Source organism: Manis pentadactyla, chromosome 9 (assembly GCF_030020395.1).
Source record: "Manis pentadactyla isolate mManPen7 chromosome 9, mManPen7.hap1, whole genome shotgun sequence".
In the NCBI taxonomy this organism is placed as follows: domain Eukaryota; kingdom Metazoa; phylum Chordata; class Mammalia; order Pholidota; family Manidae; genus Manis; species Manis pentadactyla.
In genome coordinates this window covers 93261851-93274840 of record NC_080027.1, presented here as the reverse complement: position 1 = coordinate 93274840, position 12990 = coordinate 93261851, and positions in this window count along the sequence as shown.

The following is a 12990-nucleotide window of genomic DNA, read 5'->3' as shown; positions in this document are numbered from 1 at the left end:
GGGCCATGCCTTTTATACATTCACTACAAGGTTAAGGGGGAGTCAGCACCCAGGAAACGTTGCAGTGGGAGCTGTTAAGTCACTATAGGTGTATTCAGGATGCTAGGTATATTTTAATCTCTCTCTGTAAAGGTTACCTGGATACCCTACTATAGACTAATGGGCTTCCTGACTGTGATCAACAAGCTGTTCCATACCACTGAGTCCCCGTGGAGAGTATGAAGGGGCAAGCTCCCAGATTCTATTTCAGCCAATTGGGACCCGGATCCTACCTCAGCCAATCGGGACCCGGATCCTATTTCACCCAATCGGAGCTTGGTCTCTCTCCTCTCCAGTCAGCAAGGAGCTCACCCACCACCCTTAGACCCTGCCAATTGACCAGAGCCAGGACCTATCACCCCACCAACTACCCCTAGATCCAGCCAATCAGCCAGAGCCACAACCATCACCCCACCAACTGTCTTAGAACCCCACAAAACCTTTGTGGTATTTAAACTTGCTCTCTTTCTCTGGCATCTTGCCACTGCGTTGGTGTAGATGAGAGATTGAGCTCGAGCTAGCTCGAATAAAGGCTCTGCTTTTGCATCGGTGTTGGCTCCTTGGTGGTCTTCTGGGATTCGCGACTTTGGGCACACCATTTGGGGGCTCGTCCAGGATCCCAGAGACCCCCCAGGACTCCCAACCCGGAGGGCCCTGTGCTGGCTGGTGAGTGCACTCAGTTATCTGTCTGTCCTTGTCTACCTGTGTCTCACTCTGTCTTTATCTGTGCTTCACTGTTTTTGTTCGCGAACAAGCCTGTATAAGCCTGTAGGAGCTCCAATCTGCATCTGGGTCGGCATTGACTTAGGCGGACGCGCTGGCGGGTCGCCGACCAGGGGTCTTGGGAGACGTCCCTTGTCCCCATCTGGAGGACGAGGTCCTCATCTGTGATGAAAGTCGGCTGCCGCTGCAGTCCGACAGGCCCTCAACTTGCTTTCAGTTTTGCCTCCGTGGCCACAGCAGATTCTTCTCTGTAGGCGCCTGTTTGTTGTTTGTCGTGTTTGTCTTAGTCTTGTTGACAGAAGAAATGGGACAGACGCAGATGACCCCCCTTGTCTCTCATGACAGACCATTTTTCTCAGACGTTAGGGAGAGAGCTCACAATTTGAGCACGGACATCAGGAAGAGAAAATTTCGTGTTTTCTGCACCTCGAGTGGCAGTCCTTTAACGTTGGCGGGCTGCCAGAGGGAACCTTATCATTATGTCTCAGTCTGTATGTTTGTGTGTCTAAGCGTGTAAATGAAAATATCTTTCTACCTCCGGATGGTATTAACGAAATTGATTTAAAGACAAGCGCTTGTGAAAATTGGGCATTCTAAAACTTCCAGAAAATCTGATTTTAAAAAATGTTAAGCATTAATGCTAATTTGGGTTTGCCTGAGGCAGGCATGTCCTTGTAGTTATCAGCTGCCTAAGTTTACCTAAGGTCATTTAAGTCGATGTTATCTGCTAAATCTTTTAAGAATAAAATGCTTAAAGGCTTGGCTTTGTCTAATATTCAGTAAAGGTCTTGTAAGTAATCTAGCATAGTTGTTAGGAATGAGTGAACTAAATGAGTGTGGCAAGTGAACACCTTTTTAATTGTGTGTTACAGTGTGTATACCTACCTGCAGCCTGAGAATCTTTGTAGTAACCTAAAATCTTAAAGTTTTGCTAAGTTGATATACTTTATGTTTAGTGAGAGATTGTGCTGTAAAGCTCATAGTTACAGAAATTATAAAATGTTCATAAATTTGTCAATCTAAAGAATGCTAGTGTAACAGTTTACAATAGCCTGCTTCTCAGTGTTCACTAGAAATTAAGGTACCTAATGGTTTTAAGTTCTAATTAAAACTACTTAAAGTAATAAGGAAAACATTTCTGCATGCTAAAGAACATGTCTTTTGATAAAGAGAAAGTAACTTTATTGTAAAGTACAGCTGTTTATTTAGAAAGAGAAATCTAAATATAAGAAGAAGGTTGTAGAAAGCTTTGGAAGAATTTAATATGGTCATGCTATATAAAATTAAAGCAAATGAATCTCAGTATCAAGTACACAGCAAAATTAGAATTTTGTTTTCAGTTAAAAAGACAAAGTTTTCTTAAACTGTTAGTCTGCTCTTAATGTTGAAAGATTGCAAAAGGCTTTCTAAATGTTTTATCAAAGAAGTTTCTCATGCTTAAAGTCTCAATGAGTTAGTCTGAGTATTTAAGAAAATGACATCTTAATATTAAAAAGACTAAAAGCTAAAGTTTGCTAACAACTGTGTAAACTTCTTTATTTGCCTTTGAGGTATTTTGTCATTTTGGTTAAATAGATAAGCAAACCTAGATAGCAATTTGGTTAAATGGATAAGCAAAGCCTTCATAGCAACCTAGAAATCCTATTTAAGCAAGTGCCAAAGAAACTTTCTTCTGACAACTTCCCAAAATCAAATTCAAAAAGGTACTTTTACCTCTAGTTAATTCTGATATTTTCCAGAGGGCCCCTGGAAAATGTCAGAGGAATTTATTTTCTCATTGGAGAAAGTATTTGACTAATTCGGCTTATTTATCTGATATATACTTACCTGCTTAATTACCTGGAAAGCACTGTCAAAGGGAATGATGCTAAACTTTGTTACTGAATGTGTTTTTGTTACAGAAATATCCGAATTTCCTTATGTCTACTGTCCTGCAGTAAGCTCTCATCAGATCTTTAACCATTGTCATTTGTAAGTGTTTTGCCATTTATAGTCACTGTTTTATTACTCCTACAGTAGTAAAGAAGTAGATTTCAGCAGTGTTAGGCTGGAGAAAGGAAAAACAAGGACATGCAAACAGAACAGAGAGATGCCATAAGGGGAGAACAGACCAGACCCCAAAGTCCGTGCCATATATGGAAAGAGGACAGATCTCCCTGAATTCCATCCTGATGTGCCAACTGGGACCTGGATGTCAGCCTCCTCCCTCTTTGAAGGAAAAAAGTTTCTAGTTAACAATTATGTCACCTTTAGCCAATCATACCTCTCAACACCCCCCTAAAATAGTTTGCCCACTCCTCCCCCTCCTAATCCCTTATAAGCGCCCCACCTCCCTAACCGGGTGTGACTTCTCCGGCTTGTAGTACCCAGGCCGGGAGAACATCACCCGGGGGTATTTAAATAAAGTACCTGGCCCTTTGTTGCCTCTCTTTGCCTGCTTATTCCGGCTAGAAATTATCTTACAAGCAGAACAGGTATTGGTTACATAGGATTAAGTGAACTAAGGAAGATGGTTTTGTGACTTTTTGTTTCAGATGTTGCTGATAAAGTGTTTTAAGCTTTTTCTCTTAAGCTGACAACAGTTTCATGAATGACAATACCTTTATAAGCAGAATTGAAACATTTATCTTTCTTTCTACCTGACCCCTCAAGAATTTAAAAGCTTTCAGTATTTTTATGTTTCATGGCAGTATGTTTATTTGCATAAGTTCAATAAGAACCTGCATTCCTTGTAAGAGGACCAATTAAAAACACTGGTTATACTACCAAGGCTTTGACTGGAATGTCATACCTGAGAGACACATGCATAAACTCAGATATGGACAGCTTTAAGGAACTAAGGTTGACTTTATAAAGCCAACAAAGCCCCTTGGAAGAACTGGCCTGGTACCTTGCTTACAGAGTTCCCAGCAGCCTTACCAGGTGAGTAAGGAAGGTCACTTCCTGGCAGGCGCAGGAACCTCAAGAAGAGAGGAATTCACCCAAATCTATAGGTACTGCAGGCGAAACCTGATGGCAAGTCTGGCTTGGCTGTCTGGCCTCAAGAGGCCTTTAAAAGTTCAATCTGAAATTCCTTACAAAAAGTTCCAGCAAGGCATGTTTAAAAGAGCCTATGTAATCAATTGCTCTTCTTGCTGCACTTATGCAAATAATCAAGTCAACTCTTAATTGTTTTCTTAATCTGGCTAATTCTAATAAAAATAAGGGTGATTTTAAAGAAAAGTGTTGTTTCAATAATGCTGTCTTATCTATACCAAATCCTAATATCCAGAATTCTAGTTTCCCCATAATATCTGACTATGATTCTCAATTAGAGTCTTCATATTTCTAGTTCTCATATTCAGCCATGCATTCTTAATCTTGTCAAGTTTGTCCTTCCAGAATAGAAAATCCAACTCCAGATGTTGCTACTTAACCTAATAACACAATTTGTTTTATCTTGCCTAGAAGCCACAAAATTGCAAATAGTAATAGAAATGAAACTCAGAATAGAAGTGCCAACTTTCTGAGGCCCTCTCAACTGACCAGTGATGGAGACCTAGCTGCACCCTTTACTGCGCCCCCTTCTCAGCACGAAGCAGTCAGAGCGGTCATAGCCCCTTTTCCCTAGCAGCAGCTAGGGTCTCTATCTGTAGAGGGAAGAATGAGACAGGGACCATAGGCTTAGACAGAATAAGGTGAGAGCCTCTGGAGGGGGCAGGGCAGGATATTTGCAATCAGAGCAATGTAACTACATGCTGGAAACCCCCCCCACTAAAACTATGTTGAACATTAAGCTCTAGAATCATTCTTCAGTGAGATCAGTTAATGTTCCCCAGATAAAGAAGAGTAGCACATGTTTTATTATGCTAATCATTTGTAATTGTGTATAAGATTCACTTTAGCATACTAAAAAGCTCAGGCCTATGTGCTGTCTTTCCTCCTTCAGATCTGACTAGGTAATTTTGCAAGCTGAGCAACTGACTTAGCATGCAGACCCAGCTGTAGACGGCATAGTAAAAGGCAGGATTCTTTAGCAAATAGACAGTATCTCAGCCCACCTTAGAGGCTGGGCATGCAGTCTTTTGATGTGCACCCGAACCAAGGCGCCAGTGTCCCAGAGAGAAATCAAGGCAGGAAATTATCTTTAATATTCAAGGACCCCTTGCCATCCTACTCCTTTTACTAACCCTTGGGCCCTGTATCATCAACAGGCTGGTCCAGATTGTCAGAGACCACACGGGGGCCGTCCAACTGATAGTCCTCTGTGCTCAATACAAGCCCCTAGTAATCTTGTTACTCCTGCTTACCTTTAGACCATGTATCCTCAATAAACTGATAACTTTAATTAAAGATAGAATTAATACAGTCCAGCTAATGGTGCTAAGACAACAGTATCAGCCTTTATCTCCTTACAACTGCAAAACCTTGTTAGACCCATGATTGGGACCCTTCTTAGGATCCAGAGAAAGGGGGGAATGAAGGGGCAAGCTCCCAGATTCTATTTCAGCCAATTGGGACATGGATCCTATTTCACCCAATCGGAGCTTGGTCTCTCTCCTTTCCAGTCAGCAAGGAGCTCACCCACCACCCTTAGACCCTGCCAATTGGCCAGAGCCAGGACCTATCACCCCACCAACTACCCCTAGATCCAGCCAATCAGCCAGAGCCACGACCATCACTCCACCAACTGTCCTAGAACCCCATAAAACCTTTGTGCTATTGAAACTCGCTTTCTCTGGCATCTTGCCACTGTGTTGGTGTAGATGAGAGATTGAGCTCGAGCTAGCTCGAATAAAGGCTCTTTGCTTTTGCATCGGTGTTGGCTCCTTGGTGGTCTTCTGGGATTTGCGACTTTGGGCACAACAGGTAAATACATTGTTACTGAAGGCAAATTCTGGCACGCTAAGACCCCCACCCCTTAAGATCCAATCACCAATGCAGAACACACCCTACCCCTACTCCTTAAAAACGCACTTCCTCACCCACGAGCTGCTTCTCTCTCTCTCTGGGGGCAGCCATTTTCTCTTTCAGGTAATAAAATCTCTTGCGTGGGCCTGTGTCTCCTGAGTCATCCTGGGTAAGGAGGGTCACTGCGAGATACCCTTTCATTGGTGCTGTGACTTCGGATGAGGTTCTCCCATTGACTTTGCTCTTCCTCCGGGAATCTGAGCTTCTCTGGGAACCCTCACTGCCCAATCCTCCTCCACGGGCTCACCGTCCATTTCCCTGGTTGCTCATCTTCTCAACCAATACTGGCCTTCAGTTTGGTAAGTCTCCCCTTCATGGTCGACTTAAATGTCCCTTTGGAACCTGGGAAGTGACCGTTGAGTGTCCGGCACCCCCAAGGGCTCATCTGGTACAGGGGCACCCCCAAACACAACTTTCAGAGTCATGGTTGATCCCCATAGTCGACCCTTCTCTGCCTCCCCGTGGTGAGAATCCTCATTCACTGAGACCTGGTCTCCCTTTATCTACTGGTAAACTCCTGATACCAGGTACCGAGCCTCCTTGGCATTTTCGCCTCAAATGCTTCGTTAGAGGTGGTGACGACCCCCTAATTGTGTCTGGTCTTCTCTGCAACTTCTCATTCGCTCTGGGACACCTCAGCGACTTGTGAATGGTCTCATTCTCACCATGGGATCTGGCCCCTCATTCCTGCAGATTCACCACCAGGGTGCTTACTCAATAATCTAAAACCCCTCCACCTCACTCCAGACCTCAAACCTTTTAATCTTATTCGCTACTGTAATGAGAACTGGCCACAATATTCCTTGGACAATCAGTCTACATGGCCTCCCAATGACTCATTAGATCCTAAAATTATCCATGGCTTATACAACTTCTGTGAGCACATGGGCAAATGGAAAGAGATCCCATATAACCAGGCTTTCTCCCACCTCCAAACCAAGCCCGCTCTCTCTCTCCCTTGCAATCCTAAACATCTTCTCTCTCTAAAAAATTTCACCCCATCACCCACAAATTCCCACCACATCCTCTGACTTTGACCCTGCTGATGAACCTCCTCCCTACTGATCTCAAACCCCTACAGCTCCCCCTCAACGACCAGTTAATCTCCTGCCCCAACCTCCTTCTCTGTAAGACCAAAATCCCAACCCTCCCAGCTCCCCTAGTGCCATTGCAGGAGCCGCAGCACCTCCTCCTCCACAACCAGTTCCCCCTCTCTCACCCAGTCCTGTGCCAAGCCCTCCAGTCACTTGCTCTTGAACCCAGATCCTAGCCCCACTATGGGAAGTAGCCAGTACAGAGGGCGTCATCCGGGTCCATGTCCTTTTCTCTCTCTCCAACCTATCTTAAATTGAGAAAAGATAAGGCTCTTTCACCTCCAACCCAGCTACTTACATAAAAGAGTTCCAGTACCTAACTGTCATATGATCTTACCTTTCATGATATTCACATAATCCTATCCAACACACTTTTCCCTGAGGAGCATAGGTGAGTCTGGGAACAGGCTAGAACTCATGCCAGTGAGGTTCACCAAACTACTCCAGCTCATCCAATTGGTGCTGAGGCACTTCCTGACCGAGAAACCTAATTGGGACTATAATATGGCAGGGGGAGTCACCAGCCAAGATCAATTCATCACCTGCCTTGTGGCGGGTCTCAGGAAGTCAGCCAATAAAGCCATTAACTATGAAAAACTCCAAGAGGTTATTCAGAATAAAAAAATGAGAATCCCTCTATGTTCCTAGACTGCCTCACCAAAGCTCTTTTACAATATACAAACCTAGACTCTTGAGACCCCAGATGGGAGGCAATTATTAATGACCTACTTCTTTACCCAGAGTTTCCCTGACATTAAGGCTAAACTTAAACGTCTAGAGAAGGGACCCTTAACTCCTCAGGCAGAAGTCCTGGCAGTGGCCTTCAAAGTATGTAATGGAAGAGATGAAAAGGCCCATAAACAAAAATATCAAATGCTGGCTAAGGCCTTTCAACCTACCCCAACCACTGGCGCTCGGGAATCCTCACTTCCTAAGAAGCAGCCAGGAGGACCCTCCTGGTCCATGCTTCAAATGTAGTCAAATGGGTCATTGGGCTAGAGCCTGCCCAAATCCCCAGAAGCCCCCCAGTCCATGCCCTAAGTGTCATCAGGAGGGACACTGGGCTGTTGACTGTCCTTGCACACCGAGAGGTGCCAGGCCATCCAGCTCTAACACTCCATACATAGACCTTCTGGGTCTAGCAACTGATGATTGAGGGGGCCTGGGACTCCTCCACCTGACCACTACCATCACTGTACAGGAGCCCAGGGTAACCATTGTGGTAGTGGGTAGGCCCATCTCTCTCCTTTTGGACACCAGGGCCACCTACTCAGTCCTGAAAGAGTTTTGGGGACCTACCTCCCTCTCACAGTCCTCTATAGTCAGGGTAGAGGGCACACCTTATCAACCTTTACAAACTCCCATGCTTCACTGCATCTTTAGAGGCATTGCTCTCTCTCATTCCTTTTTAGTGATTCCCCATTGTCCAATTCCCCTTATGGGGAGAAACCTTTCATCCAAGCTAGGGGTTCTTATCTCCTTTACCTTTGGCCCACGCCTCAACCCCAACTTGCCTTCGATCCCTTTTCTACTTGCTCTCCAAACCATTCCAGACCCACCTCCCTCCCCTTTTCCCTTACTCTCTTGCCAAGTAAACCCCAGAGTCTGGGACACCTCTACCTCCTCTATTGCCACCTGCCCATCTGTAACCATCAAACTCAAAGACCCTACCTCCTTCCCCTCACAATCTCAATACCCCTTCTATGAAAGGGCCTTTTGAGACAAGCCAATTCCCCTTACAACACCCTGATACTGGCTATCAAAAAACCTAATGGCTCTTATAGGCTAGTTTAAGATTTAAGAATTACCAGTGCAGGTTGTTTTAATTTATCTGAATTCTCTCAGACTGTTCAAGTTCAGTTGGACAATATTCACCATATCATAGATAAGTTTTCACAAATGCCTAAGGTGCCTAACTGGTTTTCTTGGTTTCACTGGAGATGTCTGGTAATTACAGATATGCTTTGGTTATGTAACTATACTCTTATTATGTTAATGTGTGCGCACAATTTAATTAGTAGTTTAAAACCTATCCATGCTGAAGTTACTCTACAAGAAGATATGTCAAAGAAATAATCAATCTTCCCAGGTTTTCTTCTGCCTGCTACTTCTATAGCTTTTCTTCTTCTTACCTAATTACAACCTTTAAATAGAACTCGTGCCACATGTCGAATTTACCGAGTATCATAATTCTTCCAAGTGGTAAAGACACCTCAAGACAAATGCTGGGCATAGAAGCCACAGGGCATAAATATGCAAAGAAGTAAAAAGCTAACCTTTTCAAACAATAAGGCTTCTCTCTCACTTACCAACTTTACAATAAGGCTTCTCTCTCACTTACCAACTTTACGTTTCCCTGTATGGCCCCGGAAGATGACTGGTTAGCCAGAGATGGGTAAGATTCCTCAAGGGAGGAACAACCTAAGACAGGCACAGTCGCAGGGGGCCATCAGGTGAGAAAATGGGGAGCAGCAGAGGTGAGGCTTAGAACCTCCCCCTTCATGTTCTGAGAGAAATCTTCTGCATACATGGATGTTTTATTGCGCTTGTCTAGCTCGGATTAACACATAGTCTACAGGCACACACCTGATCATCTACATTTGCTCTCTTACAACACTAAGCTCTGTTTTCTACCTTTATCTCGTATCTACCTACCACTTCAGCATTTTATTAAAAACAATAATAATAAAGAGAGAAATGTGGTATCCACATATAAATCAAGTTTAAAAATCAAATGAATATTCATATTTGAACTGACTGTGTATAGTTCATAATGCATGAACAAAACCAAAAGCTTCTGTGATGACTGCCCTTGCACTGTTCACCATGTAACTTATTCACTATGTAAGAATTTGTACTCCATGTAAGAATTTGTTCGTTATGCATCAGAAGATTGGAGACTGACGAAAATTAGGCTTGGGGTGGATTAATGATTGTGCATTGAGTATTGACCCCCCTATACAGAAATTTATTGTGGTTAACAACTATTTGATCAATAAATATGAGAGATGCCCTCACAAAATATATATATATATATATAAACACACTTCCAATTGTAAAATAAATAAGTAACCGGGATGTAATGTATAGCATAAGGAATATAGTCAAAATATTGTAACAATTTGGTATGGTGATACCTGGTACCTAGAATTATCATGTATATAAATGTTGAATCACTGTGTTGTACACCTGAAACTAATGTAATGCAATACTGTTGTCAACTATCCTTCAATTAAAAAAAAAAAATCAAATGAATATTCATATTTGAACTGACTGTTTATAGTTCAGAATGCATGAACAAAACCGAAAGCTTCTGTGATGACTGCCCTTGTAATGTTCACCATGTAACTTATTCACTATGTAAGAATTTGTACTCCATGTAAGAACTTGTTCGTTATGCATCAGAAGATTGGAGACTGATGAAAATTAGGCTTGGGGTGGATTAATGATTGTGCATTGAGCATTGACCCCCCTATACAGAATTTTATTGTTGTTAACAACCATTTGATCAATAAATATGAGAGATGCCCTCACAAAAAAAAAAATATATATATATATATATATATATATATATAAACACACTTCCAATTGTAAAATAAATAAGTAACCGGGATGTAATATAAGGAATATTTGACATAAGGAATATAGTCAAAATATTGTAACAACTTGGTATGGTGATAGCTGGTACCTAGAATTATCATGTATATAAATGTTGAATCACTGTGTTGTACACCTGAAACTAACGTAATACTGTGTGTCAACTATCCTTCAATAAAAAAAAAAAAAAAAAGGATTACCAGTGCAGCTGTTATTCCAATCCATCCAGTAGTCCCTAACCCCTATACTTTATTATCCACTATCCCCACCTCCTCTACTTACTTCTCCATCCTTGACCTCAAAAATGCATTCTTCATGATTCTCCTCCATCCCAATGGGACCACTTACACCTTCAACTCCACAGACTACAAATCCTCCAGTAATCTACTCTACAACCCAAACAGGACTTCCTTACAGCTGCATAAGGTGGCATATGTGCCCTACTCCAAGAACAGTGCTGCTTCAACACCAAAAAATCCAGTCTCATCCGGGATGGAGCAAAATACCTCCATGAACAAGCCTCCAAACTCCTAGAAAACTCTGCTAACAATCCCCTTACCCCTTCAATTGGCTCCTGCCCCTCCTAGCCCCTATTATCTTTATTGTTCTTCTCCTTTTCCTTCACTGCTTCATTATCTTATTCCAAAAATTCATTCAAAATCAAAATTTGAACATTTCTAACTGTAAGGTTGGAGGCACTGGGTGGGGGGCAGCATGTCAGACACTGATGACGTGCCCAAGTCCCCGGCTGTTGCCCCCTCCCAACCTGAAAAATTTGCCTTTGGCTAGCCAATCCTCACACTGCTGTAAATCTAAGCTCTGCCTCCCCTACCTTCTTTAAAAACTAGCTGCCTGTCTACATAAGCGTGGCATCCCCAGCCTCCATTTCCATAGACTGGGGGATCTCAAATAAACTGCCTGGACCTTTGTTGCCTCTCTTTGCCTGCTTATTTCAGCTAGAATTTATCTTACATTTGGTGTCAAAACCCAAGATCAAACCAGGGACCTTATAGTTATCAGCTGCCTAACTTTACCTAAAGTCATTTAAGTTGATGTTATCTGCTAAATTTTTCAAGAATAAAATGCTTAGAGGCTTGACTTTCAGTATTCAGTAAAAGTTTTGTAAGTAGTCTAGCATAGTTAGGAATGAGTAAACTAAGTGTAACAAGTAAACATCGTAATATGTATTACAGTGTGTATACCTACAAACAGCCTGAGAATCTTTGTGGTAACCTAAAACCTTAAAGTTTGCTAAGTTAAGAAGATATACTTTGTGCTTAGTGAGAGATTGTGCTGTAAAGCTCATAGTCACAGAAATTATAAAATGTTCATGAATTTGCCAGTCTAAAGAATTCTAGTGTAACAGTTTACAATAGCCTGCTTCTCAGTGTTGACTAAAAATTAAGGTACCTAATAGTTTTAAGTTCTAATTAAAACTACTTAAAGTAATAAGGCAAACACTTCTGCATGCTAAAGAATGTGTCTTTTGATAAAAGAAAATAACTTTATTCTAAAGTACAGCTGTTTATTTAGAGGGAGAACTCTAAATGTAAAAAAGTTATAGAAAGTTTGTAGAAGAATTTAATATGGTCATGCTATATAAAATTAAAGCAAATGAGTCTCAGTATCAAGTACACAGCAAAATTAGAATTTTGTTTTCAGTTAAAAAAGACAAAGTTTTCTTAACTGTTAGTCTGCTCTTAATATTAAAAGATAGCAATGAGTTCTTTAATTGTTTTATCAAAGCAGTTTCTCAAGCTTAAAGTCTCAGTTAGTTGTCAGAGTATTTAAGAAAATGAGATCTTAATATTAAAAGAACTAAAAGCTAAAGTTTGCTAACAACTGTGTAACCTTCTTTATTTGCCTTTGAGGTATTTTGTTGTCATTCTGGTTAAATGGATAAGTATTGCTTCATGGCACCCTATAATTCTATTTAAGCAAGTGCCAAAAAAAAAAAAATCAAATTCAAAAAGGTGCTTTTACTTGTAGTTGACGGATATTTTCCAGAAGGCCCCTGGAACATGTCAGAGGAATTTTTTCTCATTGGAGAAAGTATTTGGCTAATTTGGCTTATTTATCTGATATATTTACCTGGTTTATCTGATATATTTATCTGATATATTTACCTGCTTAATTACCTGGAAAGCACTGTCAAAGGGAATGATGCTAAACTTTGTTACTGAATGTTTTGTGTTACAGAAATATCCAAATTTCCTTATGTCAACTGTCTTACAGTAAGCTCATCAGATCTTTAACCATTGTCATTTGTAAGTCTTTTGTCATTTGTAGTCACTGTTTATTACTCCTAAACTAGTAAAGAACTAGATTTCAGCAGAACAGGTATTAGTTACATAAGATTAAGTAAACTAAGGAAGATGATTTTGTAGCTTTTTGTTTCAAATGTTGCTGATTAAGTGTTTTAAGCTTATTCTCTTAAGCTGACAACAGTTCAGTAAATGACTATCTTTATAAGCAGAATTGAAACATTTATCTTTCTCTCCACCTGATCCCTCCAGAATTTAAAAACTCTCAGTGACTATTTTTATATTTCATGGCAGTATATTTATTTGCATAAGTTCAATAAGAA